Source organism: Larus michahellis, chromosome Z (assembly GCF_964199755.1).
Source record: "Larus michahellis chromosome Z, bLarMic1.1, whole genome shotgun sequence".
Taxonomy (NCBI): Eukaryota; Metazoa; Chordata; class Aves; order Charadriiformes; family Laridae; genus Larus; species Larus michahellis.
In genome coordinates this window covers 33,799,748-33,824,264 of record NC_133930.1, presented here as the reverse complement: position 1 = coordinate 33,824,264, position 24,517 = coordinate 33,799,748, and positions in this window count along the sequence as shown.

Genomic DNA, 24,517 nt, shown 5'->3' with positions numbered 1-24,517 from the left:
ATGGATGGGTACAAGCTCTTTTATGAAGAGCTGGGATGGTGAGGAGGGAGATTTGTTCTTCATGTGAGAGAGTAGCAGGGATGCATGGAGATCTACCTGGGATGGACAGTGAGACAGTTGAGAGCTTGTAGACCAAGATTAGCAGGCAAATCAAGGTGGGTGACACTGTGGCGGATGCCTGCTACAGATCATGTAGTTAAGGAAGAATAAGAAAATGAGGTCTTCAGGAGCTGGAAAAAGCTTTACTATCACAGCCCCTTGTCCTCATGAGGAGTATTGAAGTGCCCTGGTACCTGTTGGAGAGACAACACAGGAGTATACAAGAAATGTAGGAGGTTTCTCCAGTGCTTTGATGGCAATTTCCTGACACAGGTGATTGAGGAGCCAAAGAGTGGAGGTGCTCTGCTGGACATGATACTTGCAAACAAGGATGAACTTGTTGATGATGTAAAGGCTGGAGGTAATCTTGGGTGTGACAACCCTGAGATGATGGATTTTAGGATGCTGAGGAGGGAACAAGCCTAAGTACAGGATCACAGCCTTGGACGTCAGGACAGCAACCTTTGGCCTCTTCAGAGACCTCCCTGGAGGAATTGAATGGGATACAGTCCTGAAGACAGTAAGTGTCCTGAGGAGATCTGGTTCATATTCAAGGATTACCTCCTCCAAATTCAGGCATGGTCTGTCATGATGAGCAGGAAGTCAAGCAAAGGTGGAAGAGGCTTTTATGTGTGAATATGGAACTCCTGACTAAACTCACACATCAAAAAAGACCCATAGAGGAGGTGGACAAGACCCAGGGGAAATTCAGAGACATGCAAAGATGGGCTAAGCCAAAAGACATGTAGGGTTGAATCCAGTGAGGGATGTGAAGCAAAAGGAAGATGAGGGAAATGAGGGTCTGTGTCTGATAGGGGCAAAGGTCCTGATGACAAAGGACATAGGAAAGGCCAATGTACTCTGTGCTGCCTTCATCTCTCTCTTCACCGGTAAGGCCTGCTTTCAGATCTGGTCCTGAGTCCCTCAGACACATAGGCAAGCCTGGAGCAAAGACGACTTACTGTGCTGGTGGAAGATCTGGTTAGGAAACATCTAGATAAACTGGGCATACAGGAGTCGTTGGGAATTGACCCATGAGTGCTGAGGGTGCTGTCATTGCAAAGCTATCTTGGTTATCTTTGAAAGGTCATGGTGATGAGGCGGCATTCCTGAGGACTGGAAGAAGGCAAATATCACATCTATCTCCAAGAAGGCCAGGAAGGAGGCTCTGTGGAGCTGGAAACCAGTCTGTCTCCCCTTGGTGCCTGGGAAGGTAATGTAGCAAATAGTCCCAAAAATAATTTCCAAACATACTAAGAACAGGAGGGTAGTTGGGAGTGGGCAGCAGTGATTCATGAAGGCAAAATAATTCCTAACCAACTTGACAGGCTTCTATGATGAGGTGACTGGCATGATGCATGAAGTGAGATCAGTGGACGTTGTTTATCCTGACTTTAATAAGGTTTTCAACACTGTCTCCCATATATCGCATATATCCTCATGAACAAACTGATGAAATATAGGTTAGTTAAGTGGACAGTCTGTTGGACTAAAAAGATGCTAAAAAGATGCTGAACAGCCAGGTTCAAAGTACTTTGATCAGTGGTGTTTGTGATCATTCTAGCTGGTGGCTTGTATATCTCAGAGGTCAAGACCAGGTCTAACGATATTTAGCGTCTTCATTAATGATCTAGATGATCCAGTGTACCCTCAGTAAATTTTCAAATGATAATAAACAGGGAGGAGGGATCGACGGACCAGATAGATGAGCTGGCAGGAACCTCAAGCAGTTGAACAAAGGTAAGTACAAAGTCCCATGCCTGGGCAGGAATAATCCCACACACCAGCACAGGCTGTGTTCCAACCAGCTGGAAAGCAGCTTTACAGAAAAGGACATGAGGGTCCTGGTGAACACCAAGTTGAATAATATGCCCAAGCCAGGCATATTGCCCTTGTGTCAAAGAGGGCTAATGTTTTCCTGCACTTCCTTAGGATGAGCCAGCAGGTAGAAGGAGGTGATCTTTACCCTCTACTGAACACAGGTGAAGCCATCCTTAGAGTACTGTGTCCAGTTCTGGTCTCTTCAATACAAGAAAGACATAGACGTACTGGAGAGAGTCTATTCAAGGGACAAGATGACTTCTGGATTGGAACATCAGTTACATGAAGAGAGTCTGAGAGAGCTGGGAGTGTTCAGCCTGGAGAAAAGAAGGCTCAGGTGGACCTTTTCTATGTGTAAAAATACCTGATTGGAAGGAAGTAAAGAGGACAGAACCTGACACTTATTAGTGGTGCCCAATGACAGGACAAAAGCCAATGGGCACAAACTGAGACAGGTTTTTTTTTGTTTTTATTTTTAGTAGTGAGGATGGTCAAAGACTGGCACAGGTTACCCCAAGAGGTTGCAGAGTATCCATTCTTTAGACATATTTACACCTGCCTGAAGATGGCCCTAAGCAGCCAAGCTCCAAGCAGAAGTGGTAATAGATGATCTCCAATGCTGCTGACCAGCTTCATCCACTTTGTATTCTGTGGTACTGAAATGCTGTGGAGGTGTGTGTCAATAAGGCAGATTGGAAACACTCAGGTGCTCCAGTACAGTGAATTTGTTAGTATTCAGGAGTGTTTCTTTGGGGGAACATATTCTCATAAATATGCAAACTAATATGTGAACATAGAATGATGTCACCGTTTTACAGATTATGAGAGTTCCCTGGTGGCAAGCATGAAGAACTGAACAGGAATCTTGCTAATTAAATCATTTCAAAAAAAAGGCCTTCTAAAAGAATATACCTGTTCACTTACCTCAGATTATTTATGGTGGTGAGGAACTGGATTTGCAGCTGCTGAATTGGTATCTGCATTTTGGTATGAAACTTATGCTGTTTTATAATGACCGAGAATCCGGTCTGCTACTCTACTTTTTTTGTTTGTTTATTTAGATTTTTATTTTAATTTCTTTTTCTCTTTTGCTTTTAGTTTTATTACAGTTATGCTTAACATTTCACAAACCGTATGAATATTAAGTCACCCTCCTGTGGTATTAATCGAGAGTTCAAGCTAAGGAATCATTCAACATCTGAAGGGACTGTATTGTATAAGAGGGAAAAAGATCAAAATGATATCATATTACTTGTAAAATATTGATAAAAATAAGAGTTTAAGTAGTCTGGAAGGGAAATAATGAGTAACGGCTACTCAGTTAGTGCTCTCCAAAGAAATGGCAGAGAGGATATTCAGGTAGGAGTAGGACAGAGTGACCCAGACAAAGGCAGATCGATTTAAATCCCATGAGCTGCTACAGTCACAGTTTTGGCTATTACTTTAACTTTTCAGAAAGGGCTTTATGGCAGTATGTAGAGCAAATAGCCAGAAACAACCCAGAGAGGCAGTGCTGTGGATATTACCACACAATACTCTAAGTAGCAGTCTTATTTCTTTCTGTTCTTTTTGACAATCCCTTTTGTTACGAAGTACTTTAATTCTTTATTTAAAGAAGTATTACTAGATCTAAATTGTGAGCATTCAAAAATATCTTAGAAACATTAGCATTCAAAATGCTAATGCATAATTTTTTTGCATGCATTTTAGTATTTTATTTTTATGGGCTAAAATCTACTTGTACAAATACATTTGCCATTCCAACTGATAATTTGCTATGGAAATTTTTCTGGCTAGTTAAGAGAAATTGTAAACCACCTTGAATATCTTGGAACCTTGGGATCTTATATCCAGCATATGCTTATCTGTAAAATGTTGTTTATTTCCTCTACATGGATCTGCACAGTTCTTAGCATGTGGTTTGGTGCCTATTTTGCTTCAATATTTCCATACTGTTTTATTTTACAATGTCTTTTCAAAGAAACATAGAAGTGTTTGCTTGGTATTCCACTTCACAGCCTCTATGAAAGAGCTAAGTACACAGGAGTTTTCACTTTCAAGTTGTAAAGGCTCTGCAAATGCGAGAACTATGTGGGTAAAAGTCAAAGAGCCAATAAAACAGAATACTTCTCCCACTGTACAATAACACACATTAGAAAGAGACATGATCATCATCTCAGGAAAATCATCCCTGTAACATATGTACATTCTCAGGAACCCAGCCTGAGAGAGTGTGTGCAGCTATTTTGTAACCTAGTTTTTTCAGTAAGACATTTCAAAGATGAAGAATTCTGCAGAGTGGATCAGAACTATATATTGTCTTTGGAAGGGACTGAATTATCCTTCTTCCTTGCAAGGAGAATCAGTTTACAAAGTCATTATTTTCTTTTCCTTTAACAGAAGTGTCACATAAAACATGAGAAGAAAGAACCATGTGACTAGGAAGCGAGAGTCACACTTCTGAACTGCCATTCTGTGACAGTTATTAAAAGATCCTTTCTTGTTCTAAAGAGCACTTTTTTTTTGAATTGTATGACTTGATGTTCAACACTTTAATTTCACCTTTTTACTTGAAAAAAATGTGAAAATAATACAGAACAAAGTTCTTCTGAAGTCTGAGATCTACAAATAAGCTTGTTTTTCTCTAAAAACAATTGTAAGAGAGAGCTGTAAAAGAAAAGACAAAAAATAAGACTACAGAATTCCAGGCTGTATTCAAAGGAGACAGGCTCTGCTTTTCCATATTAACCAATGTTTCATACCATAATAGATTGTTGTGATTTCAACAGAACTATATTTGGAAAGCTGCTAGACAACATACCAAGTGGCTATTCTTCACTGTTGTGTTTAAAGGTAGTCTTATTTTCAAAAAATGAAGATTAAGGACAGGATAAACTTATGTTCCTTAGGAAAGAAATACATTACCTCAGCTCAGAACCAATGGATATTGTGAATATATACAGCAATTCAAATTGAAAGGCATAGATTTTGAGGGCATTTATCTCGACCATTTTCCTATTTACCTTTGATTACAAAAATCACAAAAAATCCAATAACATTCTCAAAATCATTGTCTGATGAACAAACACAGTGGCTGTAGTAGCATCCTTTCTATGAAATTGGTAATGAATAATGGACATTACAATGGACATTACATTACATCAAATTTTCTATTTTTCCAAAGGAATGCAAAGGAATGAAAAAATATCTTCTAAATTGTCTTGTACAAGAAAAAGAAAACGGGTTGTTTCATATGTTCCTGGGGTCTTTGAAGTCCCCCTCTATTATCAGGTGTTTTCTGTCCTGCAGTAGGAACCTGCCTACAATACAGTTGCAATCTAAAGGTTCTGGAGTGTAAAAAACCACCCTTTGAACTTGTTAATCATGAAGTAATTTTAGAGAGAGATCTTATTCTTCCATCAACAGTTTGTGGGCATTAGGATGTTAGACTTCATTCAATGTCTTTTTGTCTGTTTGGGGTCTTTTTCGTGCCAAATTTGTGTGCTGTGTCTTCCACGGCACAAACAGTTCCAGTTTTGCACATCATGCTGGCACTCATTTGTCACTTTCTCCATTATTAATGACATTTACTTAAGCCAGCTTTATAATGTCAAAGTTTGCTTTACATGTTATAAGCAAGGCATATTCCTCAAGATACCTTTTCTTTTTTACTGACTCACTAGTTTTCTAGATTCACCTAAACACATTCTCTTATTTTTTCTTGGTGTGGGCTATGTTGCAGCTCTAAATCATCCCATGACTATGCAAGTCTTCCCTGGAGCTTTCAGTCTTGGAAGCATTTGTTGTTCAGAGGACCTAGGTGTAATGCTCTTATCTTTGTTTCTTCACCTGGTTAGTAATTCCCTGCTAGTTTACCCCAGCACTACAAATCATGTCACTTCCCTGTAATACTGACTCGACAAACTCCTAGGCTAAATCTTCTTTATACATCTTCTGTTAAGAGCTAGATTTGCACAGGTAGGAACAAAAAAGAGGTCTCAGCTCCAGACAGAATTCAATCCTCAGCTTTAAAAATAGTGCTACCTCGTTTGCTGTTCAATGAGTCATCGCACCACTGAGGTACACAAGCGGAAAAAAACCCAACAACTTTGGCTTTCTTAATTACACAAGTACCTTGTCTGATATTGCAAAAAGAATGTAATTTCATGATTTAGGCCGTTCTTGTTAATTTTTCATTAGAATATAATTTAACAGCATAATGGGTTTTTTTGCACTACATTGGCTTACAAATAACAACAAAGGCAATTTGAGTGATTTTCTTACTTCAGTCAGTGGGGTTCTACACATTTTTAATAATAAGATCAATTAAAGGAGAAAGCATTATAATAACTATTTGTGAGGGGGTCTTAGAAAATGTCTGCAAGTAACTATAGAATACATAGCATTCGTGACAGTTATTTCTGCTCTGGTTCCTATGAAAAGGTCACCTTAGCTGAATCCTGCATAAAATGAAACTTTTAGCTAATGAGCATGTGAGAACTTGTCCTTGTTTTTTCAATTAGTACTTTTATCCACTGGTCAGCACCTATGTATGAATCCCTACAGGTATTTTGCAAAATCTTTCAGTAAAATAAATGACTCGTGATTTCACATGAACTAGCAATTCCCTTGAACTGTTTATGTATCTCAAGCAGTTTTAATAATCTGCCTTGGGAAAACTCTAATTGGTTTTGAATATATCAGAATGAAGTTAACATTTACGTTTCAATCTAATGTGGTGTGTTTAATTTCACATCCTTTTATTATAATCTGCATAGCTAGGACAAAGTAGATATGCCTGCTTTCATATTTGCGTTTCCTGAAAGAAGTCAGTGGAGTATAATCAGTTTAGAGTTTTGAAGCTGTGTTTAGTCTGCACTCTTGCCTTGCCTTGCCGTCTTTTCCAATCTTTTTCCCTTATGGACACAAACCCTTTGTTTAATGGAAAATGTATAACAATTTTTTTTCCCTATGCACAAACCCAGTTCTGTAGTAAACTATGATGTCTGAGGAGGCATCTGCAAAATCTAAAGGCAATTAAGAATACTTTCCCCAAGGATTTCAAGCAATATCAAGACATAGATTCTTTGTAAATTTGGAGAACTCAGTAGTACTATACGGTACTCTGATATAAAGGCACTAGCCACACTTTAGCTAAATGTTGAACATGGGAAAAGACCAGTAAAATATTAACTAATGTAGAGTAAACCTGATAGGCAGGAATAATCTAGAGAAGAATATTTGTCTATATTATTGTCAACATCATTATTAATCATAGTCTTTCTGTCTCTGATATTGCCTGTCACTGCCTTAAACGAAAAAAAAAGACAAAAAAGACCCCAAAAAACAAAACCCCACCACTTTGTTCATCTTTCCCTCTAAACTGTGCCATGTTGCTAGGTATATGTGTAGAGAGAATGCCAGGTGAATCTGAGTCATTAATTTGGCAACCTAAGCGTTATTTCTGACTCCCTCTTGTCTCTTATTGATTGAGGAATTCTCTCCAAATCCTCTTGCTTCCTTTGTTGCAACAGCATGTGACAATAGCAAAAGCAAAAAGAAGAAAGTGTCTAGAATATAGTAGATAGAGAAGTTTGTTTATATAAGAGGAAACTTGTAAGAAGTGAATGTTAAAAAAATAAGAAAAACAAAGAACTTCTATTTGTAAAGAAAGTAACAAAATGACACAAAAAATCCAAAAAACAACCCAACAAACAGAATAAGATTGTCTTAGAGTTCACTTTACTGAACTAAAGAAAGAGAAGGACCGCTGTAATAGTAGAGTTTTACAAAATAAAAGAAGGAAACGTAAAATTCAGAGGACAAAAGAGGATCATTTCAGTACTCGGGATGTTGACCACTACTCAAAAAGAATGTAATTATTTTTCAGAAGTTATTTGCAATAGCAAATAGATAAGAGTAAAACAATGCCAGGATGGAGAAGAATGAGAATCAACATTAACTGGTGAAGGCTTGGATATGAGGGAACAAAGTGGGGAGGATGTGAAAGTCACAGGAAGGTTTCAAATTTTATGTGAAAGGATACTGATTTTTCTGAGATTGCTGTATCAGGTCTAATTGAGAATGAACAGTCCAGAACATGCAGTCACAGTTCAAGGGTATCTGCAAATTATAAGTCTTGAACTCGATCGTGTTCTATTCTAACACAGATTTCTTCACCTGTGAATCTACAAGTATAATACTTTAGCCCTAGTAGTTTCCAGGAAAGTTTTCCTGTGCTATTTCACAAACTCTGCCTGGAAGTAAAACCTATATTTTACATCTTATACTCAGACTTCAGATAATTTCTAACTATGAAGTACAAATGCTTGAGGTATGGAAACAGAGATAGCAGAAAATCACGCAAAAGAATTCTGTCTCACCAGGTTGACGCGATGTGTTTTAAAATGAGAACAAATATCTCACCTTTCAAATTTATTTGCACTATGAAAAATGTGTTTCTAATGGACACTGATGTTCAGTATAGCATGTAATGAAGTGTTCAAGCTAGTATGTAGTGAAACCCTACAATACATACCAGTTTCACACCATTTTTAATATGATACAGGGTTTGGTTTTGTTGTATCGTTCAAATGACAAAGCTGTATTCGTGTCTGATGGAGGTTAATGACATTCAGTTAAGGTCAAGAGAGCCAGATGTTCTTCGTGAAAGGAACTGCTAGAGACTAGAGACACTCTCCAAGTTTGTCAAGACAAAAATTCTCTTGTCTTCTATGAAAGAGAATTTCTTCTTTTCGTCACTTTTTCAAAGAAGAAATTCATTAATTTCTTCTATGAAAAAACCTTTTCATAAAAAAAAAAATAAAATATTGTATTCCCAAAACAGAAGTGCTTTATTGTGGATAAAGCAATATTCAAAAGATGAAAGGTTTCTCATCAAATTAGGTAGCCCAAACTGAGAATGTGAAACTACCTAATTAATTTCTCTTTGCAGTAGTACTCCCCAACTGCAGTTTTTGGCATTCAGTTGAGACCCTGGGTTTACTGCATATGCAGCAGAAATCTACTTCCAGGGAAGAAAAAAAAAGAGGTGTTCTGCGTTTTGGTTTTGTTTTGTTTGTGTTTTTTGGTTTTTTTTTCTACCTTCACCATCCCTAGAATTATGACGGTAGAGAAAGAATGAGTATAATTGCATCAATGAAGAGTCACAGAAGTAACTGTGGAGTTCAAAGAAGAATGGGAAACGTAGACTTATTGAAGACAATTAAAATCAACTGAAGACCTTCAGCAGCTATGAAATGAAAGATGTATGTCAAGGTAGAAATTCATACCATCACAGAATCATAGTAGGGTTTGGGTTGAAGAGATCATCAAAGATCAGCTAGTCCAACCCCTCTGCCATGATCAGGGACACCTTTCACTCTTAAAGCCTCATCCAACCTGACCTTGAGCACTTCCCATGGTGGGTCATCCATAACTTCTCTGGGAAACCTATTCCAATGTCTCACCAGCCTCATCATAAAACATTTCTTCCTTAGGTCCAATCCAAATCTACCCTCTTTCAGTTTAAAGCTGTTACCCCTTGTCCTGTCACTACAGGCCATAGTAAAAAGTCTCTCTCTGTCTTTCTTATAAGCCATCTTTGTATATTGAAAGGCCACAATAAGGTCTCCCTGGAGCTCTCTCTCTCCAGACTGAACAACCCCAACTCTCTCAGCTTTTCTTCATAGGAGAGGTGTTCCAGCCCTTTGACCCTCCTCTGGACCTCCTCCAACTTTCTTGTACTGAGGAGTCCAGCAAGTTGGCCTTCTGGGCCACAAGAACACGTTGCTGGGTCATGTTGAGCTTGCACCATCACTGAGTCCTTCTCCTCAGAGCTGCTCTCAATCCATTTTCCACCAAACCTTTATTTGTGCTTGGGATTGACCCAGCCCATGTGCAGGACCTTGCACTTGGCCTTGTTGAACTTCATGAACTTCATCCTCTGGATGGCATCCCTTTCCTCAAGCATATCAACTGCACCACTCAGCTTGGTGTCAACAACAAACTTGAAGCTGCACTCAATTCCACTGTCTGTCACTGATTAAGATATTAAGTAGTACTGGTCCCAATACGGACCTTCAAACACCACTTGTCACCAGTCTCCATCTGGACATTGAGCTGTTGACAATTACCCTCTCATTGCAACCATCCACCCAGTTCCTCTATATGTCTCCAATTTAGAGAGAAGAATGTTGTAGGGAACTGTGTCAAAGGCCAAATATGGTGGAGAGCAGCTTGGCGAGTTCATTTTCCAGTCCCTAAGGTCCCTGGTATGCATCTCATTAGGTCCCATGGACTCGTGTATATTCAGGTTCCTTAGGTCGTCTTGAGCCTGGTCTCCTGCGATTGGTGGGGATTTATTCCCCTTGTCCCAGCCTTGAGATTCAGGGACTTGAGAAATGTGGTAAGAGCAACTGCCAGTAAAAACTGAGGCAAAAAATTGTTTAGTATCTCAGCTTTCCCTGTGTCAGTTGTCACCAGCTGTCCCTTCTTATTTACCATAGTGGGTACCTTTTCTTTAATCTTCCTCATCTGGCAAATGCACCCATAAAAGCCTTTCTTATTATTCTTCTCATCCCTCATTAAAATCAGCTCCAACCGTGGCTTAGTTTGCCTAATCCCATCCCTACACATCTGGGCAGTATCTCTATGCTATTCTCAGGATACAGATACCTGGTTCTGCTAGCTGTGCCTTTCCTTCTTATATTTCATTTTGACCAGGGGGTCCTTACTGAGTATACTGAGTGTATGTTGCTATAGTTTGGAATTGTGCTGAAAACAGCATTGTTATCATACTGATGTTTTAGTTATTACTGATCAGTGTTTACACAAAACCAAGTTCTTCAGTTTCCAAATCTGCCCTGCCAACAAGTAGGCTGGGGGTGCACAAGAAGTTGGGAGGGAACGTAGCCAGGACAGCAGACCTCAAGTGATGAACAGAATCATATGATGTCATGCTTAGGAACAAAAGCTGGGGGAAGAAGTGGGGAGCATTTGGAGTTATGGTCTTTCTCTTCCTAAGTAGCCATTATGTATGACAAAGCCCTGGAGCCCTACATATGATGGAGATGACTAAATGTCTGCCTGCTGATGCGAAGTAGTGAATGAATTCCTTTGCTTTGCTTTGCTTTCATGTGCAGCTTTTTCTTTACCTATTAAGCTATTTACTTCAACTAATGAGTTTTCTCACTTTTACCCTACCCTACCTCTGTCTGGGGTAGGTGCTGAGCGGGCGGCTGTGTGGTGCTTAGCTGCCTACTGGGGTTAAACCACAACACTGAGCCATACTGCTCTCCTACCTTCTTTGAGCAATTTCTTACATGTGGGAATTGAGACCTCGTGTTCTAATTCTCCAAACAGCTGAAAGTTCACTCTCCTAAAATTCAGTGTCCTAACTTTGCTCTTCATCTAGTCCATATCCGTCAAGATTGTGAATTCCACTAGGACTGCCACCAACCTTGACATCCCAAATTAGTTCTTCTGTGTTGGTGTGCAACAGGTCCCATAACATTTCTCTTCTGTTCCGCCTGTCTATCACCTACATTAAAAAGATATCCTTAATGCTCCAAGAGTCTCCTGGACCCTTTACAGCTTGCTGTGCTACTTTTACAGCAATGTCAGGGTGACAGAAGTTCCCCAGCAGGATCAGAGCCTGTGAGTGTGCTGCTTCGCATAGTTTAAATAAAAACAGTTCATCAACAGTTTAAATAAAAACACTTCATCAACAGTTTAAATAAAAGCACTTATATCAACAGCTCCCCTTGGTCGGGTGGCCTGTAGTAAACACCAATCATGAGATTTGTTTTAAGGAGAGGTAAAAAAGTAAACACAGAAAATTTTAGAAAGTCCAGCCATATTTTTTTTTTTCTAAAGTCTCTGTCTCAGTGAAACAAAAAAGTTTAACAGGTTAAGCTATCAGAATCAAGTTATGAGTTAGGCTCTATTTCGCCAGGTTTAAGTTTTTGAGCATATAGGCAGGGAGATGGAAGACAGCGAGTCACAGAGAGGGTCAGTCTTTCTTTATAAGATAGTATAGTATCATAGAAGGAATAATGATTTCCCTCAAGAAAAATAATGTCATTCACTTTCTATAGATGAATAATTGTTTGTCAACAACGTTCTGCACATTGAGATGTGACAACTGTGACAAGTTTTCAAGGTCATACACTCTATTTCCACATACACCCTATTTTCCATTTCTACCTTATAAGTTTTAAGTCTAATAACCTTATTCCCCAGGGGGAAAAAAAAAAAAGCAACAAAAGAGGAAAAAACCCATCAGTACAATAATAATAATTGCTATTAATTCTTCATGTGGTCAACGACGTCTACCAAAAAATGAAGAATAAATAATGGAAAATATTAACATAAAAGGTGTTTTAGAAACAATCTATATTGGGTCTGTGTGTCAAGGTTTTGGTAGCTACAGAGTTGGCTTCTGTGAAAAGCTGCTAGAAGCTTCTCCATGTCCAACACAGCCAATGCCAGCTGGCTCCAAGGTGGACCTGCTGCTGCCCAAGGCCAAGCCAATCAATGATGGTGGTAGTGTATCTGTGATAACATATTTAAGAAGGGGAAAAACCTGTAGCACCACAGCCATTGCAGCCAGAGGGAGGATGGAGTAGTTGTGAGAGCAAAAACCCAGCAGACAGCAAGGTCAATGAAGAAGGAGGGGGAGGAAGTGCTCCAGGTGCTGAAGCAGAGATTCCCCTGCAGCCATAGGTAAGACCATGGTAAGACAGGCTGTCCCCTTGCAGCTCATGGAGATCCATGGTGGAGCAAATATCCACCTGTAGCCTGTGGAGGAGCCCATGCCAGAGTGGGCGGCTGCCTGAAGTAGGCCAGGATGCTGTGGAGAGCATGCACTGCAGCAGGCCTGTGGAGGCAGGAGCCCATGCTGTGGAAGGCTTTCTGGTAGGAATTGTGACCCCATGGGGAAACGCACGCTGGAGCAGTCTGTGCCTGAAGGACTGTACCCCATGAAAAGGACCCATGCTGGAGCAGTTTGTGAAGAACGGCAGCCCATGGGAAGGGCTCACGTTGGAGAAGTTCAGGGAGGACTGGCTGCTGTGGGAGTGACTCCATGCTGGAGCACAACAAGAGTGTGAGGAGGAAAGAATGGCAAAGACAATATGGGATGAATTGACCGCAGCAATTCCCATTCCCTGTCTGAATGGGAGCACCTGGCTAAATGGGTTTCAGAACACAAAAGGTGAGATGCAGGGAGTTGTCATTCAACTCAGCTCCATCTCGCCTCGGCAGAGGCTTATTGATCCCTATCTATGCAGAGATAACTTGGGGGGAGCTGTGGAAATGGGTCAACCTGGGGTGGTCTCAACAGCACATTGCAATAAGAACTGAAACCAGAACTGAAACCCGAATTGTGCCTTTAACAAACAAAATGCCCAGAGTCAAGTCCCACCACTATTCAGTGAGTGTGAGACCAGACATCACAAAATAAACATTGCTATTTGAGGGGCCATCAAACCACCAGAGATAACCATCCCAGGTAGTGTAATCCGTTCAAGCACAGTCCCAAAAAAGGACATTTAAGTCCAAAGTTTTGGGGAGAAAGGTGGGGGAATCTTCCAAAGATACAGCTGGCCTGTAGGAGGTTCTGTCCCTCCCTTGTCCAGGACGTTGTGCAAGGTAACTTCCCGGGACTGAGTGGCCTTACCTGAGAGAGAGAGGGTAAGTGATTTAATAACGTACGTATGATGTCTAGCATGCTCGAAGATCATGATTTGTGCGCTCATATCTAGCGCGCTGGTGGTTTGTGTTGTTACTTTTCGGGATCACTTCTTAGGTGGTAATAGCGTATTCTGTGAATTGTTTTGTTCTTTTCCCCTTAAATTGCAATAGTGCACTCTTCCATTGTATCCATAAAAACTTGCAATAGTGGCATTATCAGACCTGTGAGTGAAGTCCAAATAAATCGTTAATTTGAACCTCTCAGTGAAGTCTTTTTCTCTCTGTCACACTGTCCCCTGGTGCAACTGGAGAGGGGACAATGGAGAGAAAATCAGGAGTGAAGGTGAGCCTGGGAAGAAGAGAGCGGGAGGGGGGAAGTTTATTTAAGATTTGGTTTTATTTCTCATCATCTACTCCGATTTTGATTGGCAATAAATCAAATTAATTTCCCCAAGTCAAGTCTGCTCTGCCTGTGACAGTAATTGGTGAATGACCCCTCTGTCCTTATCTCAATCTACAAGCTTTTTGTTGTATTTTTGTCCCCCTGTCCAGCTGAGAAGGTGGAGTGATAGAGTGGCTTGGTGGGCACCTGGCATCCAGCCAAGGTCAACCCACCACACAGTCATATTCCATTATGTCCTTTTCACTATACAACTCTACAGAAAGATATATATGCATCCAGTTGTTTGTTTCTTTACAAGGTTCTTGCTGAAGTATGTTCAGCGTTGATGGGTTTGGGACAGAGATCACAAGCAACCACATTCAGCAGGCAAGTGCACAGAGTTTCTAAAAGAAAATCACAGTTCCAACTCCATACATTAGGAAATAGCGTTGGATTCCCATTTCACATATAAAGAAAAGAATTAGGAAATTGTTAACTTCACTTCTTGGTAAAAAATTCACTTACATTTCAAGATTAGGATCACAGATTTATTTTTTTTTAAGCTAGTCTAAAATAGGCTGCTTATCTTTACATATATGATATCACATTTATTTTTTCTTCATCTGAAAAGGTTTGGTCAAGATCACTTACCCTTAAAACTGAATACAGAAGTACTACCCCTCAAAACTGATAATCTTTAAATACTAGAATCTTAACAAAAGGACTGAGGTTTAAGATAAAACACTCAAGAGCATCGTAGTGATTTCTCTCAAATACTACCTAACATTTCAACAGTATGGTGACTTTTAACAGTGATTTTACCAATTATTTTCTAGGTTGTAGATAATCACTATCATAAATACATGTTTCTAGGTCACAGATAATCACTGTTATAAATAAGACAGAAAAATAATATATATTTGTAATGCTAAGAATTATGAACATGAGACTATTGTTGTATGTAAACATTATTTTAACATATTGAGTAATTATTATAAGGATAAGCAGAAAAAGATCCTGAAGTAAGTATAAATTTAGAGTTTCATTGGGTACCATTCACAAAAAGAAAGTGTTTCAGATCGGAAGGAAGACACAGTAGTGTCTGCAAAGAGATAAACGATGAAAAGGAAGAGAGACATTTTAGTGGCAGAGAAGCAAACAATCTTCTGGTTAATTTTTGCTTTTAGCAAGAAAGGGTTTTATTTTTTTTGTCAAATTAAGTTCCTCTATAACGTTGTATACACACACTATGTATTCCATTTGATGTGCAATTCCAACACTTGTCTTTTTTATTATTATAATTTTTATAGTGAGTGTAATTATGTTAAATATTCCACCTGAACTCTGCTTCCTGTAATCCAGAAGTCAATATGAGTTCAGTTAACCTGTGACTGCTGCCACATGTCTCAGAACTGGGGATGCAAAGGTGATGAATAGCCAGCGCACATGCAATAAGAGTGTGCAACCAGAACTCTCTACTGAATCACAAAAGAGTCAGAAAAATATTCGGCTGATGTATATTTGGAATTAATGCCAGATTGCCCTTTATTAGTTCTGTGAATCTGCAGGCTAGTGTACAAAAATGGGTATGTTTTTCCTTTATTTTACTGGGATTTTTGCTTGCAAAGCCTAGGTGGTTTAAACAGAGTGCACAACAAATAACAGGACAAATGAAAAATGTAATTTTTTTTTTCTTTCAAAAAATCATAACATTTTTACCTATTTTTATACTTATGCTCCTGTGGGGAGAAGAAAATGTCCTGTGTTCTAGAATGTAAGTGCCTCTACAAAAAAAAAAAAAGTCACAGAAGGGTTTTCAAAGGAATAGGGATTATCTAGCATAATTTTATTCTCTTCCTTTGTTCAGGTGAGAAAAGGGAGAACTTTGCAAGCCTACAAAAAGTGGGACTTAAGAATCTTCCTGAATATCTTTCTGGTTTTCCACAGAGCCTTGCTTCCTTACGCACTCCTAACTTCCTCCCCTTGCACACAGTCTACTAAACTGTATTACTAAACTGTAGAATGAGGCCCCCAGGGCACTGATAATACATAGATACCTACATTGTTATCTTTGATCTTACAGCAGCAGAGAATTAATGATAGTTAATGTTTTATTACATTATCCTACATTTTGCCTCATATTTCTGGTGGATATTGACATGTCTCCTCCTCTCCTTAAGCTAAAACTTTTAAAGAAAAGTTTTGTCCCAGCTTCCTATTCCCCAGGTGAAATCTTCTGAGTGAATTCTTTTCATAGCAGAGAGTATCTTCATACATTTATTTAGTTTCATTTTTTAACCATTGTGATTTGCTTTATGACTAAGTGTTGCATTGTTGGCTTCTTTTTTAAAGACAGAATTTAGCAGCCTGATGGATAAATTTATTGAACTTCTAATCACTCCTGTGATTCTGTCTTTACATCACCTGTCAATAGGGGATAACGTTTATAAAGACAGAACTCAGTTTTCCCAAATCATATTATGCTTTCAGTGTCTGATTTGCAAGTACAGAATTAAATGGAGATGCATGAGAGGGAGATGAAGTGTTTATTTCATGCTTTTAGGTCTGGTGTTCTGGCTGATAGTTCAGCTGAGAACCATGCAGATAGGCAGTAAATATGAAAGCAGCCTTTAGCCACCTTGCACCAACACTCCCAATAGGAGTTTTTCCTGAGAAAATTGAAAATTATTGGAGGGGCTAGGTGAAGAAAATGAAAGAGACATAAGTAACTAAGAAAAACGGGAAGTGTTACACAAGCAAAGGTTACATCTTAGAGCTACTGGGTGATCAGCATATATCTATTTTACTCCATCTGACTTGGCATTTGTTGATAGGCAGAGAGACATAGGTAACATATTTAAGTGTAAAAGCTTCATGGTAACTGGTGATCTCTCTACATCCTTATTTTAAAAGGCTTAAAGGAGATACAGAACAGAAAAAGGGCAAATAAAATAGAAATGAACTTCAAAACTGGGCCCTTGTCTTCCATTTGTTTTTTTCTCTGGCTAGTTACTAGTAAACCCTTTTCTATCTCCTTTCTGTTCCATAAGTGATTCCTTATTTCTTCTGTGTTGATGCATGTCACTCTAATAGGATAGTTTCCAATAGCCTTTGACACATTTCCACTTTCATTTATTAGAGATAAATGTTCCAGCATGTGCCCCATCAAAAATTAATTTCATCTAAATGCTCTTAGGCTTACTATCTGAAAATGTAAATACTCCTATTGTAAATTTTGATCCAGCTGGTTTTTAGTTTAAGTAGTTGAGGTGATTGTGGGAGAGCAGTTGCACATGTGTATGTGTATGTGTATATGTATGTGTATGTGTGTATGTGTATGTGTATGTGTATGTGTGTGTGTGTGTGTGTGTGTGTGTATGTGTGTGTGTGTGTATGTGTGTGTGTGTATGTGTGTATGTGTGTATGTGTGTATGTGTGTATGTGTGTATGTGTGTATGTGTGTATGTGTGTGTGTGTGTGTGTGTGTGTGTGTATGTGTATGTGTATGTGTATACGATGGATTATTTTGAGCAAACAAGAAAGTTTACAAATTAACCAGAAGACAGAAGCTACTTCTTTTTTTCCTTCTGGAACTGACATTAAGCAAGACTTGGTTAGAGCTCTAGACAACAAATATCAGACTTAGGGGAAAAAAAAAATACCAAAAGGAAGGGAGAGAAGTTTCAGAGTCCCACCAACGCTGATGAAGGGGAGGGATTGTTACAGCTCCATCACCGCCCCCAGTTACCCCATCAATAATACTGCTGTAATTAGACAGATATTAGAAAAAGGAGTTGAGAAAAAAAATATACATATACATATATTTGTATACATATATCTGTATATGGAGATATATGCTTTAAAACCTTATTGTGTAAAGTAATGTCCCAGTAACCTGAGACCTAGCCTGTCTATAGCAATGACCTGTCCAGAGACACAGCAGGGTCCCCTGAGAGCACAGGCTGGCTGAGGTCTGGAAAGCCCAGGGACGGGATGGCCCAGGGCTAGTCACACAAATGCCCGTTTGCTGACATACATCTTTGCAACAACCTAATGAAGCTGCACATAAATAATATCACAGGTGGAGCTGTCTTTAAAGTATGTATAAGACAGCAAAAAAGCACAGGTAGGTACAATGACCTCACTGCTTCAGAATGTGGTATGAAGAACTGATAGCTGTACTGTCCTGTACGGTAATGTTATGTATATAAATAATGTCTCATTTATAACTGTGGTAGTTATTTAGTCCACAGTCAGTACCGGAAATAATAGTAAACCATGATTTTTTTAAAAGAAAAGTGATTTTTTTAAAAGAAAAGTTATTTTTCTGCGTTTTATTTCTACTTTTGTAATTCTTCCCAATTCCCAGATATTGACTAGGTTTAAAATAACAGGACTGGAATCAATGGACAGCAAAGACCATTTTTTTCATCCTGACAGACATAGAGGGATAGATACAGTTTACTAAGGAACATTGATAATCAGCCATAGTGGTAATGTCCAAGCTATCATCAGCCTACTATAAATATTGAATGCTGGTAATAGCTACAGTGTGATAAATTCCAATTCCACTTCTTGTTGCAGAAGAAGCCTTCCAGTAGAAACTAGGATCTTCCTCTGCAGTGTGTTTAAGATGCTGTTTTATAAATCAGATTCACATGAGTAGCTAGCAGTATGAGTAAAAACAACTGGAGTTAGAGAATAGCAGCTTTTTGTAACAAGTTTGGATAAGCAATGCTTTCATGTAGCTCCTTCACCTTTTCCCATTGTCTCAAAACACTATATGTTTGACTATCAATCAGCAGCACCCAACTAAAAGTCAAGGTGAAGCTAAGGAGAAAAAAAAATCAAGGACCAAGACAAAACAATAGCGCATTCTCAGAAAGAATATACCATTTTCTCCCCAAACAGTTCTCTGTAAGTTTTCTTAATGAAGGTGAAAACAGTAAGAAATTGATCCCCCTATTCTTCCCCCTACTACACCGACTTCTCACCTCTCCTGTCTATTGATCTTAGATACTCTATCAGTGATTTTGGGAAACTACAAGAAAGACTGAGATGAACGCATATTTGAGAGGTGGTAAAGATGAGGCACTCGTTCTCGTACACTCACCATATAACCTGGCAGTCCTTTCTTGCTTACTCTTTCAATTTTTGAACCCTATTATACAGTCAAGAGCTTCCTAGGCTAAACCCCTTGTATTATACATCAATTAAGTAATTAACTGACTTTCAGTTCTTAAACAGGAATCTACCGAGTTTCAGCTGAATTTCACAAATGTGCCTTGACACTTAGGCATCATAGGGTGTATTCGCATTTCCTCCCTTTTGCTACAACATAGATATTGAAAAAGAGCCTCTCCCAGAACTACATAGAAAACCGAGGGCCTTTTAAGTGATGAAAGAGTGGTTTAAATCCTTAGGCACAAGTCATAAATCTACTGAAGTAAATTCAGGTACTAAAGGCTGTCATTATTTGTCATGGCTAACTTTGCGATGTTTAGAACATCACAGTAATTTACAACTGGCATTTACTAATTAACATTTAAAATTATGTGAAGTATCTGAGCCCCAGAAAGGGAAGCTGCCCCTGCCCGCTGCATTTGTATTCCTTAAGGGCAAAAACTAAATGTAATTATCTTGTGTACAGCAGAGGTGCAGTGAGCTGCTATCACCACTCCCACATGAGCCACAGCAACTTTTCCAGCTGAGGGCCAGGGTCTCATCAGCTATCTGATTGGCTCAAAGATATCAGTAGGTATCAATTATGCTTGATACCTGCAAGCATACTTTTTATATTTCTGAATATATTTGATAACTCTATAAGTATACTCAGTTATATTTAGCCTGCATACAGTGTAGTGTAAGCTGCACTTTCAGGCAGCATAAGCTACACGTACAAGATAAAAGTCATTCCCGGCGTTGGCTTGCGGGAGAGCAGGCACGCTGAAAGAAGGCTAAATCTCACAAAGAAGAAATAGAAGGATAATCTGGGGGCCCTGAAACTGTAACAAAATCACTTACAACTGTCAGTATTAGGAAAAACTGTGCATGGGCACAGCAAAGAAATTATAGCTTCAGACTGGTAAAACAAAGTCTTGGAACTTTAAAGAAACAAGCAAACAAACAAAAAAAAATACCCAAAACACAACAAAAATGGGACCTCTGAAAGCTCCATGCAAAACTATACTTGAGCCTTGTCAATGGATGGCACATGGACCCAGTCAGGAGCTGAGGCGTGTCGTGGTTTAGCCTCAGATGGCAACAAAGAACCACGTGCCGCTCGCACGTGCCTTCCTAACACAGGAAGGATCGTAAGAAAAGGCAAGACTCTTGGGTTGGGACAAAGGCAGTTTAACAGAACAGCAAAGGGAACAGGCAAACAACAACACGGACAGGGGAATATACAAACGCGATTACGGAACCGCCGCTCGCCGACCGGCCGGACCCGGGATGCCCCAGCCCGCTTTTAAGCAGCAACTTCCTGCCCCCTCCCCCGGCAGCTCAGGGTGGGCGTGGCTCACATGGCATGGAATACCAGGAAAAGTTAACCCTATCCCCACCGGAACCAGGACAAGGCGGTAAGGCCAGAATGAATGCTGGAAACCTGCACTCATACAGGTGTTATTGAGGCACGGACTGATGGCCCCAAGCTGAGCTGAAATGTGGTTCCTGGGCCTACGGACATGGGTGTCAGAGGCCCCAGATGAGGCTATGCAGGGTCGGTAAGATCTTTAAATGCCTTCAGTGCCCAGAGAGATAAAGTTTTAGGGAGCTTGGCAGGTTCACCTTGGAGAAAAGATGGCTTCTGGGCATCCTTATAGGTGTCTACAACTACCTGGTTGGGGAACTCAGAGAAGATGGAGCCAGACTCCAATTGGAACTGCATGGTGATAGGACAAAAGCCAATGGTCAGGCATCTGATCCCGAGAAATTCCAATGAGATGCAAGGAAAACACTTTTTACCATGAGGGTAACAAAATATGGGAACTAGGACCCAGAGAGATTGTGACATCTACATCTCAGGAGGTATTCAAGACTCAGAGGCACAAGACATACAGCAATCATATCCAATTAGATCTGCTTTGAACAAAGGTTTTTGATTAGGTGATCTCTGGAGGTGCCTTCCAACATGTTACTCTGTGAATCCATGGTTAGAAGCAGCATTATCTTCCTATGGGAGCATGCAAAAGAAAAAGCATTTTCAGCAATTTCATGTCTCCAGAATACACAGTGAGCCTGTAGCTATGCACTGAATTCAGAATTTGTATTTTGAGAGAGATGCACAGATAACAGGTCATACGTAATGCCAAGTTTAGCAGGGAGTTCAGTCAGCTTTTCACATGGAAAACCGTTGTAAGGTAAATTGGATTAATCTGAACCTGGGACTGTTGATCTGTGGTTCAGTATTTATATATTTACAGGAGACAATCACTCTAGAGCAAAACTGACCTTTTTGTAGAGGCATGAATGAAAACAATCGTCACATCTGTAAAATTCAGATAAATTATTCATTACCAATCCAATTCATTTCTCAAAGAACTTCATAGTTTTAAACCCTCACATCAAACCTCTGCATTTTACCTGTTGTAAAACAGTAATTCCGAGATAACGCTACAAAAGGTGGCATTACATGGAGGACAGCTTTACCAGGAACTGAATTAGCCTGCTTTAGCATTGCTTTTAGGTGGCATTTAGAAGTGTACAGAAGACTGAGTCGTCAGACATCACGGACTTCTATAGCCTGTTAATTCTATCACTTCTCTCCACCTTTCTTCGATTTTTGTAGCTTTATTTTAAACAGTATCAATTGCTGTAATTTCAGGTGGGCTTCCTGTGCACTTATGATGAGAGAATTTGCATATGACTCTTTGGAGTAGAAACCTGACCTTGAGCTTGAGTATTAACAGGCTCTGCCTTTAACAGTGATAAAGGCTAGCAATGGCTCTGACCCAGATCACGGAGCAATGATTGTTCTCAACACTAGCAAGAAAGATGTTCTATGAAATAAGTCAGATATTTTGTTAGCTTTTGATCTCCTTTCAACACACTGCTAAATATTTTCCATGCTACTAAAAGGGGAGAAAAATACATCATTTTGTTTGTGCCTTGAATGCTTTGCTCTGGACTGTTCATTGTATGTCCTCATCCTTTTGTGGCTTGCTCATTTGGTCAAGGGATTTCACAGCTTACTGTGATTTTTCTGACCTGTTTCACTTTTCTGTTTCTCTGATCCCTTCTGCTGTATGAGTAAAACCGATATTTAAATATTTTTTTCCTAATTTTTCTCATGCTAATCTTCTGTATGACAATTGGTGTGCTGCTCCTAAAACTACCAACCATAGCATGTCCCTTACCGTATTCAAATCCCCACATCAAATGACACCTGCCATCTGTTCTTCCATAACTGAAGGAGATGCAAAGACTTTAATTGTACAAACCCCCTCAAAATCACTAGTATGTGCCCTTGAAGACGTATCTTATAATTTTTTTGCTTCCCCATATTCTCCTTGTCAATTATCTCCCTTTTAAAAGTGTTTTATTGTCAAATTTAGATTATACTATCTTTGTAAGAGAAATTATTTCTGATGAGTGAATTTCTGAATAAAAATATTTATTTTTTTAATTTTGACCCCTTTTGCCTTTGTTATTGTTATCAGAAATTTTAGTGTATTTAACAACACAGAAGAAAATTTTATTTAAAGAATTTATACATCGCAGGGGAGATAGATGATTGGAATTTAGACACATATTTTGTTCTTCTTTATGCAGTCAGTTAGTTTGCATACAAAGATGTTTCTGAAACATAATCTTTTTGTTATGGACACTTCCTGACAATTCTGACATCAGCACAGCTGGATATCTGACAAGCAGGAGGATTTAGAAAAAGATCAGTTTAGGCACTGCAATGTGTTTGATTGACAATATGTCTTAGACCAATGGCAAATGAAGTATCTCTGTGTTTGAAGGCAGAGGGAGGCAAGTACTGTAGTTGTCTGTGATTTGTTCCTGGCAAGGAAAATGACACAAGGTGCAGCTAGAAGGAGATGCCTTAGCAAAGGAGACAGTGAGGTAATTCCATTGAAACCGCTACGTTTTCTCTTGGTAAGTACTCCAGAACCTAGCTGAAGTTCAAAGTCAATAAATAAGATTTCTGTGATTCAGTCTGGCTGACTTACATTAGAGACTGAAAGAGATAATGGCAAGGCTATGGTTCTGAATAAACACAGAGGGGCAAATTTCCAGCAGTTCTTCTCTTGCACTGTGCACAGTAACTTACTGATTACCCTATGGACTAGTAAACTTCTACTGGTCTTTTATGTAGCTTATTGTGGTGTTAACTTTTAGAAAGCAATTTCATACTGTCAATGTTTCTTCCATGCACAGGAACTTTAAACAAGAGAGATCTGTCATTCACAAAAAATTGCTACAATCTAGAGTATAAAATTTGCAACAGCACTGCTGGCTATGCTGCTTTCCAGCATGCACTATCTGACATATTCATTACAGTTGTAAATTAGCATGTAGGGCACTTCAGCTACTGCATCTGTTTAAAAAGCTATCCCTCTCCAGTAACTTATGCTATAATCCAGTTTCAGGGTTCATTGGCACATATGACTGCTTATGGGGGCTAATATCACTTTCAGTGAACTCAGGGACAACATTCCCAGTGATTTTTACAGGAGTGAGATCTGGTTCATTGCTTTTCAATGCTTGCATCGCTACCACAGCAATAATCATTTTCTAAAGGCATGCGATCTCCGGGAGGGGTTGAACAACAGTTTCAGTCAAAGCATAAACTGAAAGAGGCAGAAACTATTGAAACATGTTTCAGTTTCCTTAAATTTCAGTACAAAGAAAACCTGCATCTGCAGCCAGTCTTCCCAGAGAGAGAGCAAATTGTTCATTACCTTGTCAAATATTAATACTGTATAGTATCCCTCTACTGCTCCTTTTAAAGAAAATTGTCATTTGGATGCTTTTGAGCTAAGCTTTGGATGTTATTCTTTGTACTGTACAGAATTTTATTTTTTTTTTCTTTCTTCACTCTCTTTGTAGTGGTTGAGAGCAACCAGGAATCCAAGGTGGGAATACAGAGTCAACAAAATTCTCACACCTTTTTGGTTTATAAGTGAAATAAAAATGTTTTCTTATACTTGCTTTTAGAGCCCAAGCTAACAACAAAACACTGGCTTGGTACCTAACCAAAGTTATGGTAGCTCTCCAAAGTGACACTGATCCTTCAGAATTAAACCTTTAAAGTGATTGTATGCCTCTTCTTTTTCAACAGTAACTATACATCATTATTTGTTTTCCTATAATAATAGGAGGCTTTCTGATCTTTCCACACAGAATACAAAACTAATAAGAAGGTGGACTACTTCTTGAAAATTTTCCATTCTAAATATCTCTTTTCAGTACCTGATCCTCTGCAATACTTTGTAAAAACAGTTGAGTATTAACTTGATTGTGTGAAGTACTATCACCAAAACAGCTTGATAATATGACAGCATCAACATC